Consider the following 10725-nt stretch of genomic DNA (forward strand, 5'->3'; position numbering starts at 1 on the left):
ACCACAAGTGGAAAATGATAAGAAACATAGACGAAACCCGTAACAACTAAATAGCTTCCACATTTGATCAAAAGCTCATCTGAATTTCTTTAAATCATAACCCCATACTTTGCAGCACTACGCTTGCCCAAGCTTTCTGAAAAATTTCAGATGGAAATTCCACTTTTTCACATAACGTGCTCACACTGAACAGAGTGTACGGCTCAACATCAATTCTGCCTGTACTCAACCAACTTTATTTTAGACTGCATTTTAAATCACTGCCAAATTCAGACATCTACTGCACAAGTTCTGCTGCTTCCACCTCCTGTCAGCCTATTCTGTGATGCCTCTGAATGAAGACTTTTTTTTTCCTGGCAGAACTCATTATCATCCTCTTTCAAAGTAGAAAATTTTGCTCCTCTCACCCATATGCATGCACACGTTTAGGTTTTTTTTCCAAAAGAAATGTAACTACCAGCTACAATCCATACTTCTCGAGGGTATAAGCCCATCTCAGAATTTATAACATTATTGTGCTTAACTACAAGATGGACTTAGCTGGATTTAAGATGTACTACTATATACTTTTGTCCTTAAAATACATATTATTGCCATCCGACTACAACTGTCTGATGAAGCGCACTGGGTTTTAGGTTTGGTTCAATTCTTCCTCTCCCCCTTTAAGAGGAACCATAGTTCTCAAGGTCAGTGAGAAAACAAATTAATCCTGTTTTTCACAGCCAGTCTCGTTGCTCGTTGTCCTACAGTTGCCTGGGATGACAACCCGCGTACCCATTCCATGGGTAATTTTGAGTGAGAATAAGAACCCGAGTGACTTTTTTTTTTTACAGTGCCTCCTTTGGAGTTTAAAAAGTTGGGAGGGCCCCATGCAAAAAGTATGTATTAAACTTCAAGTACAACGGCTAAATCTTATTTCTGCAGAAAAAAGATCTTTATCCTTTGCCATTTGGCATGTGTTACACTGATTCAATTGCCCAGGGCTTATACCAGAAGAGTTGAAATCAAGACAAGCGCCCCTTGTTGCGCACTAAGGGTTATCACCAAGAATGCACACACTTCAGCTGTCCTTTGCCCAGTCTAGCTGCAGGTCAGAAGCATTCCACTCCAACGAGGTGAACATCTCGCTTTTTATCAGTGAAAATAGTTATGCAAAGAAACAATGATGAGACAGAGTCCAAATGAGGCGACTCATACGCAGATAATGAATCCCATACCATTTCTTCCACGCAAAGTCCGTCACTTTGCACCTTGGTAACTCAAGACATCCAAGTCTGTGGTGACTCAGGAATTGTTTAGTGCAGATACAGGACATCAGCTGTTAGACTTTGTTTGGCATCTCAACCGCTTCCTTCAGGGAACACCAAGCAACCTTCAAGCTGAAGGCACACTTGCTTGAGCGCAGGTGTTGCTGGCTGCTCCTCGATTCCTCTATCTCAGCTCTGCAATTGTCACTGCTTTTAATTGAGAGCAGTAGCTAAAGAGCTCAACTTGTGAAAGTAACCCAATTCTGTGCACTTAAGCACACGATTAAATGGGATATAGACGCGTTTTAAACCTCTACTTGTTCAAGAAAGCAGTTAGGCACATGCTCGACCAACAAAGTTCTGAAAACTTGCGTGCATTACCCTGCAGAAGAGCTACCTCTCAACAGCTCGGCCGCTGCCAAAGCCTGCAGTACATCTCCACAGATCCATTTCAAGAACGCTTAAAACATGTTGAAGTCTTCCTTCCCCCTGCTACTCCCTCCCCCCACAAAAAGATATTTCTTTGGTCCTGGATAGCGTTCTGTATCCGAACCTGCCAAATACAGATTTCACAATTAAATTGGGCTGTAGGCTCAAGGTCGGGGGGGGACTATGGTGAAGATCCTGCTCCGAATCTGGTAAAACAAGCATTTGAGCTTGATGATGGCAGCACACCGTGCACAAATCCTTCCTGACCAGCCAGCTCTTATTCTGGATAGGCATCTCAGCTTTTCTGTGGAGCGGCTCCACTTCGTAGAGTTAAATATTTATCGGGTTGGTGAAAGAGAATGCACAATGTGTGCCATAAAGCAGGGAAGAAATCAGAGTAATTGACAAGCCATTAAAAACTACGTTACTGTTTCCTTAGGCATTTGAAGTGAATCTAGCAATGCTGGTGAAATGTTCAAACAACTAGTCTGCAAGTTGGGCTCCACCATTTGTACGAAGAGCCGATGGTGTCTTTTCACACCCCTTCCTCCACACCACACCAGCACATTACAAACAACAAGACTGGCAGAAATGTTACGATACACGATAAGCATGGCTTTCTTCTTCTCCAATATTATTTTTTTTTTAAGAGAAATATGATATCTGCTGTGGAGAAAGAAATAACGAGCACATTAGGAGGTGTCATGCTACTGCCTTTGTCCATGAGACTCTAAGCCACACCTTCCTCCAATTTTAGAGGAGGATAAAGATGTAATAGCTCCTATGAATCAGGGGGGAAATCAGTATAACAGCTTAAACACTGAGCTTCTTGCGAAACAGGATTAGTCCTAATGGATGAAGCTGTCTCTTGTCTGTCTAACAATTAGAAATGATCCTCCAAAAACTCTGACCGGAATTGTATTAACCAGCAATTACAGACAGAAATATAGCTATGAGACTGAAATTATTTTTTTCCTACTACTGCAGAGGACTTGAAACAAAAATAGTTTAGTCCAAATCTGCCCTCCGCTCCGTGAAACACTGACGAGTCTCCTTCCTTCAGGATCCGTGTCCATCAAATCAGACTAGGAAGAAGCTGCCTTACCTTTGAAGTACTCATTCCAGGAGTCAGCAGTGGCTGGTGAAGTACTGCTGTCTTACGCTCATTAACTGCTCTGGCTCATCACACGTCCACCAAAAAATCATGTTTCCGCACCAGGTTCTTGCATCTGCTTAGAGCACCTTACACAAGAAGCAAACACTGTGGTTTGCTTTGTTTCATTTTTCAAATTAGAATGCGATTGAAAACCACATTCTTCCAACTCAGTAACTTTTATTCTTCACTATAACATATGCTATGTTTTACATCTTATTCTGAACTAATCTTTCAAGAAATTCGGTGTTATTTTTCACTGCTTCTTTTCTGCAATGATTTGTCTGTCTTACTTTTTTATCCTGATACCTGCAACTCATTGAGGAAGTAGCTTGAGAAAAGCTATATTAAATCAGATTTTCTATTCCTCCAGTACAAAACATACCACACACTTGGCGTGACCGTAATGCTCACCTCAGCTTTCCTGTGTGGAAGGAGAATAAATAGAAGAAGATATTTACCACTGTTATCTGTCGGAATAAATTTGCCTCTCCTATATAAAGGAGATAAAAATTGTTTTACCTTAGAAAACAAAACCGTATAGCTCCGCCTGGGTGCTTGAAAGAGAAGGAAAGAAACAGAACTGTGTTCTCCACAGGGGTTTGGTGGGTTTTTTTCAGATGCACAGGAGATTTTTCCATGAAAAAAAAATTTAAAAAAATCTGTGTGAAGGTTCCTAAATAATTTTGAAATTAGTCTCCAGCTACTGGATATCCCCTGGCATGTCTGCATCTCTCTAGGTACGTCTCTATAAGCAGCATCTCTGTGCTTAAAACCTTAAAAAACTTAAACCTTACTAACTTGCTCCATGTGGCCACTGGGACAGAGAAAGGATGGACGACAGAGACGCAGGCCTAGGAATGTTTTCCTGTTTTTGGAGATGTAGGTGTCATGAACTAGACAAGAAAGCCTGGAAAAGGAAACTTAGGATGGAGTTACCCAGGCAAGGGACTGAAGATGGCAGAGAAGAAATTTATGGGGTGGGAGGAATAAGGGAAGAGGTCAAGAAAACCCAAGAATGAAAAGCTCTGAGAAGCAAACGTTAAGGATGCACAGGCAACCGCTACGTGAGATAACATACTTATTAGCACACCGATACGTGGGATTCCTTTACACACATTTCTCTCCAAAGCCGCATGGAGAACTGAGAATCAGCACGGGATTCCTGAGGAGGGAAGAAGAGTAAGCAGGTACAGACAGGGCGATGGAGAGGCCATGGAGAACGCTGCAGAGTGGGCAGGAGTTCACACGTCACACACGTTCAGTGCACTCGGACATCACTGCCCTCTCCCCTCCAGCTTGGTTGGTCTCACTCTTGCCCTTTCCACACAGAAAAGGCACCAAAAAGCACTTATCAAACCAGAATACGAAGCCTCAAATCTTTCAGTCTCTCTTAGGAGTTTTCAGCTTTTGAGAGACAATAAACCACAAGCTTTTGGAGAAAACAAAATTAAGAGAAAAATAATTATTCAGTGAAGAAAGGGTCCCCCCCACCACCACCAGGAGTGATCCTGCTATACTGAGCCCTGAAAGATGGTGCAGCCTCATATGAACTCACGCTTGGAACGGGGGCATGGTTTTAACACCTTTAGACCAAGTTCCATCACAGCACTCTGATTTCATTGAGCCAAAATCTGTGCTACCGTTTTAATCTCAGATTTATAGGTAGCTGCACAGGTTGACAGGAAAGACAAGCAGGAAGAAAGAAACCGCAGGCCTACACTTGTGACAGTAACACCACGAGTTACGCGTCAGGAAGTTGGAGGAATCCCATCAAATCACTAAGATCACATCAAGCAAAACTTGGAGCAACTACAGGAATAATGAATTCCGAGTTCACCTTTTAACTAGTGAGCTCCACTTGACTCACTCCAAAGAGCCATTAACACAGAGCAATGGAAGCCAAAACAACAGCCCACTAGCAGACCGAGTCATTAAATTACATCTAGCATTCCGATACTGAAGGGATGGTCCTTGGTGGACGCCTTCTCTTATAGCTCTCAGATGCACAGGAGTAGGGGTGCATTAGCTGTCAGAACCTTTGCTTCATATTTTCCCAACAGAAACATAGCCAGCCAGATATAACTTGGCGTCGCTCAGTTCTTCACCCGCTCATAGTGGTTAAAATCCACACCTGGTTACCATTTCTCACATATAAAGCAAAATATTAAACCCTACAGCACAGCAAATATTGAACACAAATCTTACTTTGTGTCCTTGAGACCAATATACACTGCTTAAAAGGCTAAGTGATGCGTTAAAATACATTTACCTATTTTTCTGCTTAAGCACTTCCAAACCAACCGCCTCTGCATCCTCCCCTTCAAGAGCTCTACAGCCAGCCTCTTTTTTTCTGTAGCCAAAGTTTTCCTCACCCTGGCAGGGCACCGAGTCACCGGGGTCACAGAGAAGGAGAACAAACGCTGCCTTTGTGCGGGTCCCTTGGAAGGCAGCAGCGAGAGCCGGGCACATGGATGCGATACCATCAGGGCCAGTGTGGATTGCACAATGTGCCCAGTATTCAAAGCACCGGCAGCATGAACTCCTCCACTTTGACACAGGCTTTCAACATCCAAAGCTCTTCTCAACGTTTTCAGATAAACAAAAAATTCCTCAAAAAAAAAAAAAGAAAAAAAAAAGAAAAACCCCATAAAGCCTAACTGGAGCTTTAACATTACAGACCTCAATTCTGCAAACTCTTTGAAGCCATCGGTACCATTTATAAAAATAGCAACTGCGTCAAAATAGTGATTTACTCTCTCTCCCTCCTAATTCCCAGTACCACTGAAGATATTTTAATAGGTTTTGAGTAGTTTAAATTCACTGTGTAGCTATAGCTATCAACCTTAGAGCATGACATGAAGTTTTGTATTAACAGCAAATTAATTGTCTTGCAAACGCCAATTAAGTCTTGAGGGTGGGGCGGCAAGCCAATAGAATTTTAATATATATACACACACATAAAGCTACAATGCAGTATTTTGCACTTGGTTTCATTTACTATGATTATATCAATCTTTTCTTCTTCTGTAAAGCGCAAGAGTCTAGTACCTGGATCCAAGGTACCTACTGAAGTAGTTCTAGGCATTATTAGCAAAGTAATTTATTTAATCCTTTAGGGAAAGAGAGATTGAATATTTCTTCTCCACCAACATAAAAAAAGAACAAGCAAACAGCTCATGACATCTTTCTTCCCAGTGCAGCGCTCTGAATTCTCCTGCCATACCATCTTTTTGCAACTGCTATACGAAAAAAAACATTTGAAATTTTTGCTCCTCACATAGAACGGTATTTTATTCATTCCAAGTTTTGCTTAATGAAGTCTATACATTGAGCAAAAGAGATTTCATGGGAAACCCTAGAAACCATTTATTAAGTGCTATACCGATGTCGGCCATTACAAGATGTCTGTTTTGATGCAAGTAGATGTAGTGCCACAGCAGTAGAGATGCAGGATGCAGTTCCACCTGGGCTTAACTTTGCATTAATGACGGGACAGTGCCCACCGACTTCCCTCAGGCCAGCTCAGTCAGGTGCTCGCTGCCGGGTACTTCTGTAACATCTCACACCTCCAGAGTTCTCTTTTGGAAGCGGACAAAACATTCCAAATCACTTATTCTTCCTGCCTAGAAGGAGTTATTTCACAGGTCTCAAAGAGAAGATATTTTTGGGGTTTTGTTTGTTTGGGTTTGGGGTTTTTACTAATGCAATAGACAAGACTTGCTCTAGTTGATCCTATTTCTACAAGCATCGCACCAGAAGCTTTATTTTAGGACCAACACATCATCATGACCAACACAGACACAATAAAAGACCATCTGCTCCAGAAGCTTGGAATCCAGGACTGATTCTAGACTGGAATAGAACAGCGACAGCAAAGCGCATGGAAATGAGGAGGCACTGTTCAACATCGTAAGAAATGAACAGGATTGAATACACGATACTGTAAAACGTAGTCAGAAACCATGGTAAAACACCATCAGAACAATGCTGGCCAAAAAAAGAAATGGTTTTGCACATATCTGCATACGAGGAAAGCAGAAGACAAACACTTGTAAGCATCTGTTTGAAGGGGAATGAATAGTATAAGTTCATATTATGATCTGATTAAAGAGAGACGTCAACAGTAGGTAAACAAAGGATGTTGTTTTGCAGTGGGGAGGAAAGCAGCTCTGGAGAACTCCGAAAGTGATACCCGTTATATTCCATGTTAGAGGGAAAAAACGGAGCCAGTAGACCTTAAAATAACAGAGTAGAATTAGTTTCACGTTAACACTTTGCTTTCACACTACACCAAAAGACTAGCTTTGGCAAAGACAACCACTGCATTCACCACCACGACAAAAACTTGAACAAGAGCTGTGAGGATGACCAAGAAAGGCACACGCCAAAAACGCCCTGCAAGAAAAATCCCAAGCATTCAGGTTCTACTCATGCAACTGGGTTAAAGCCATTTAAGTCCAAACCGACACTAGCAGAGGCACACCTACAGAGAAGCACGCCCACCCCCGACGCAAGATGTGCTTAAGTCACAGGCACACCCGAGTTATTACAGGGGAAAAAAAAAGAAATACTCAAAAGCGGAGGCATTAAAGAGGAAAGGAAGAAGTAGCGAAAGCTCTGCTGTAGTCATGTAAATATGACAATCCAAATAGAGACAAGGTGTCTAGAAGCAGCTAGGATGTATTTCAGTTTGGACTAGAGACCCAACGTTGTTAATATCTCCATGTCTTTTATACCTTCTGGTACTCCACATTATGCAACACTCAGTTTTGAAAGATGACTATGTAAAACTGGCAGCTGTTCCTCAGGCCATTAGATCTTTTCCCTTTGAAATATTAAAACCCCAAACCTGCCGTTTTCTCTCCAACAATAATGTGCCCAAGAGATGCGTTTCCTTCTTCGTTACATCAAAGCTAATAACCATTGGAACATGAAGCCCAACGAGGATCTCCGCAAAGCTACCCAGTCACGGAAGATGGGGCAGTACCAATGCACAGTACTGAAAGACCCCGTCTGCCTTCCTCTCCTGCTCAAGTCCCCATCCGATACGCTCAACTTCCATCCCTGACGGAGAAGCAGCAGCTGGCACAAGGCCAACTTCAGGACCAGAGCAGTCACGTCAGAAAACAAACCCCACACAGAGAGGACCCTCTGAAAGTCGTTCTGGATCTGCAGCAACAGCGAGTGCAACGGTGCTTTTTTCCTTGCCTACAGAGCGCAGAATTTGGCCTGTAGTATTGAACAAGGGAGAAAGGGGAGATAAAGAATAGAGGAAAAAATTAATCAATCTGACATCTCTTGTGTCACCGAGTAGGGTCAGAGACTGGAGATACTCATTAATGGCAAATAATTGGATAATTGTCCACCATAAAAACACACCATTGCTTCCACTGAGAGCACAGAGAGATGAATGCTGACAGCATTTGAAAAACCTCTACGCGGGAATGACTGCTAATTCACTTCCAAATTATTGATAAATTAATTTATAGCATTAACATGTTGACACGTTTTCTGAGACACCTCACTAGCTTTCTTGCTAAGTGACCCACGAAGATTTTCTTACCGGCTCTCAAGCCAGGTGTCCCCTGATGACCACGCTCATGGTATCACAAGGAACTCCTGAGCCCAAGGGTGACAGCACGGCTTATTGTGACATTCACTGGGTGCCAAGCAGCTTCAGACTTTAATATATGGTTTAGGAAACTACGCTGAAGGACGCACAGTTGGGGCCCCTACTTGCAAGATGAAATTATCTCAGCAGTCATTTTGTTTGGCTTCCTTCCTATTTTTTATTCTACATGCTCAAGAGGCTTTAGCTAGCAGTCTTTTATGTAATTAAAATTAAGATGCTGATCTAATTTTATTAAAAAGGAAGAAGAATATAAATGTAGTTTGGGAAAAAAAAAAAAAGAAGTCTTCCTTACCGAGTTCTTGCTAGACTTGCAAGTTACTGCCTGCTCTACGATAAGAGATCATTGGGGAGGGGGGATGGAATGACGCCCCATGAAGCAAAGGGGCAATGGCAGAAATCACCGTTTTATTTCAGTTATACTATTCCCCCAAAGCTGACAGCTCTAGCAATTCCTGAAGAGCTGTAACACAAAATAAAGTGAATGGAAGGTCACAAAGATCTCTAGCTGAGGAGGAACGAGTGCCAGTCAGTCATTAAGAGAGGTCTTTACTATATTAAGGGCCAAATAGGACTTTTAGTGCTCTTTAGCTGACAGGCATAGGCATTTCACTGCTCTCACTAGTTACTGAGCCATTAGCGTATTGTAAAAAAAAAAAAAAAAAAAAGTCATGAGGATGGCTCCACACAACACAGGTTTGAGGATTACGTCACTGATGCCCTTCAGGTCAACATTTCCCTGTGCAGTAGGAAAAGCCTAGCGAAGGAAAGTTTCCTTACAGTCTGGGGAGGCGTACAGAGCAAGTGCCATAGGGCAAAAACAGAGATTACACTTCTTACTGTTTTTAAATCAGAGTCATTTTTCTTTCCAGATCTGTTAAGTCTTTTTATTATATAAGTTAGAAAAAACAAGGGATCCCCAAAGGACACTAGGAACTCTGATTTCCTTCAATAATGAGAAGGAAAAAACCCACAGTGGTAAGAAACTCAGATTAAAACCTGCAGTGGCTCTTTCGTTCTTTATTCCTCCTAGAGCACAAAAAGGATGAAATCTTCCCTTAAGACAGAGGTGAGGAGGAAGAATAGGGGCAAAAGGGAAGGAATGAGCGAGCAGCGGTAACGCCGCCATTGGTTTTCCCATAAACAGTTTCAGGAAAAACTTGAAACCACCTCTTAGAACAAAAGTGGAACAATGTGCTTGAGCAAAAGCCACGTGTTTTCCTTATGTTTGGCCTTCTAGAAAAAGGAGCTATCACCCACCCTTAGGTCAGTCTGCCTATGAGCTGTCATATTTAAAGGTGGAGCGTGTCTGCTGCGCTCTGCCTGCCTCCCCCAGTTTTGACGCATCTGCAGCAGGAACGAGCCCCGCCGGTTTCGTTACTTACTCCAACGCTGTCAGCGACGCTTACTATATTAGCTGGCACATCATGCCGGTGGGTCAGAACTGGCCAGTGGCCAAACAGGCTGGGAAATGGAGCGAGCAGGCAGGTCTGCCTGGAAACGGCAAGGTGGACATGCCCCCAGTCTGCCCGTGCAAAGTGGTTAGCCCAGCAATTTGCACAGATCATTTCTGCGCCTGTATTTAGATCTAAATTGGCCAAAATTCAGAGTGATGGCCACGATTCAAGGATGGCGCTGCTCCCCCGACACTCTTCCAGATACGAAATGGCTGAATCTGGGATCTGATGGAAAACACACATGGGGACTTTTCTTCTGTTTGACTTGGGTTTAAAACAGAAACTTCTACTGGAAGTTGATCTGTTTGGACTTTGCTTGCACTTCACAAAAAAAATAATGGAATGAATAACCTCTGAGAAGAACAGCGCCAAAAGGAAACGCCAGCACGCACTGTACCATGCACAGGACTTTCTGCATGAAGGATAAGGTGCCCACCTGAATCTCATCTGGTATGGGATTAAGCATAAATTGGGCATAGTGTTGAGGCTGACACATAATATGCCAGATTAAAGAGTTCAAAACAAGTTCTAATTCAAAAGCTACCTATCCTTAACGCAAGTCCTTTAACAAAACCAAGGAGGTAGTAGTTAGCTTTTTTTTTTTTTTAATCAATTCAAAGAAAACAAGACTAGAAGGGAGAACACACACAGAGAAACGTAACCCAGAAGTACCCCAATTTGTACCACATTGTGCAATAAACATGAAGGGTGTGGGGGAGAATAAGAACACGAAGGACCTGGAAAGATTTGGTCCAGAGTTCTGGAACAGTAAGAAACATTCCCCAGAGACCTTTGATTTGACAACGG

The sequence above is a fragment of the Charadrius vociferus genome, unplaced genomic scaffold (assembly GCF_000708025.1).
Source record: "Charadrius vociferus isolate BGI_N301 unplaced genomic scaffold, ASM70802v2 scaffold767, whole genome shotgun sequence".
NCBI lineage: Eukaryota > Metazoa > Chordata > Aves > Charadriiformes > Charadriidae > Charadrius > Charadrius vociferus.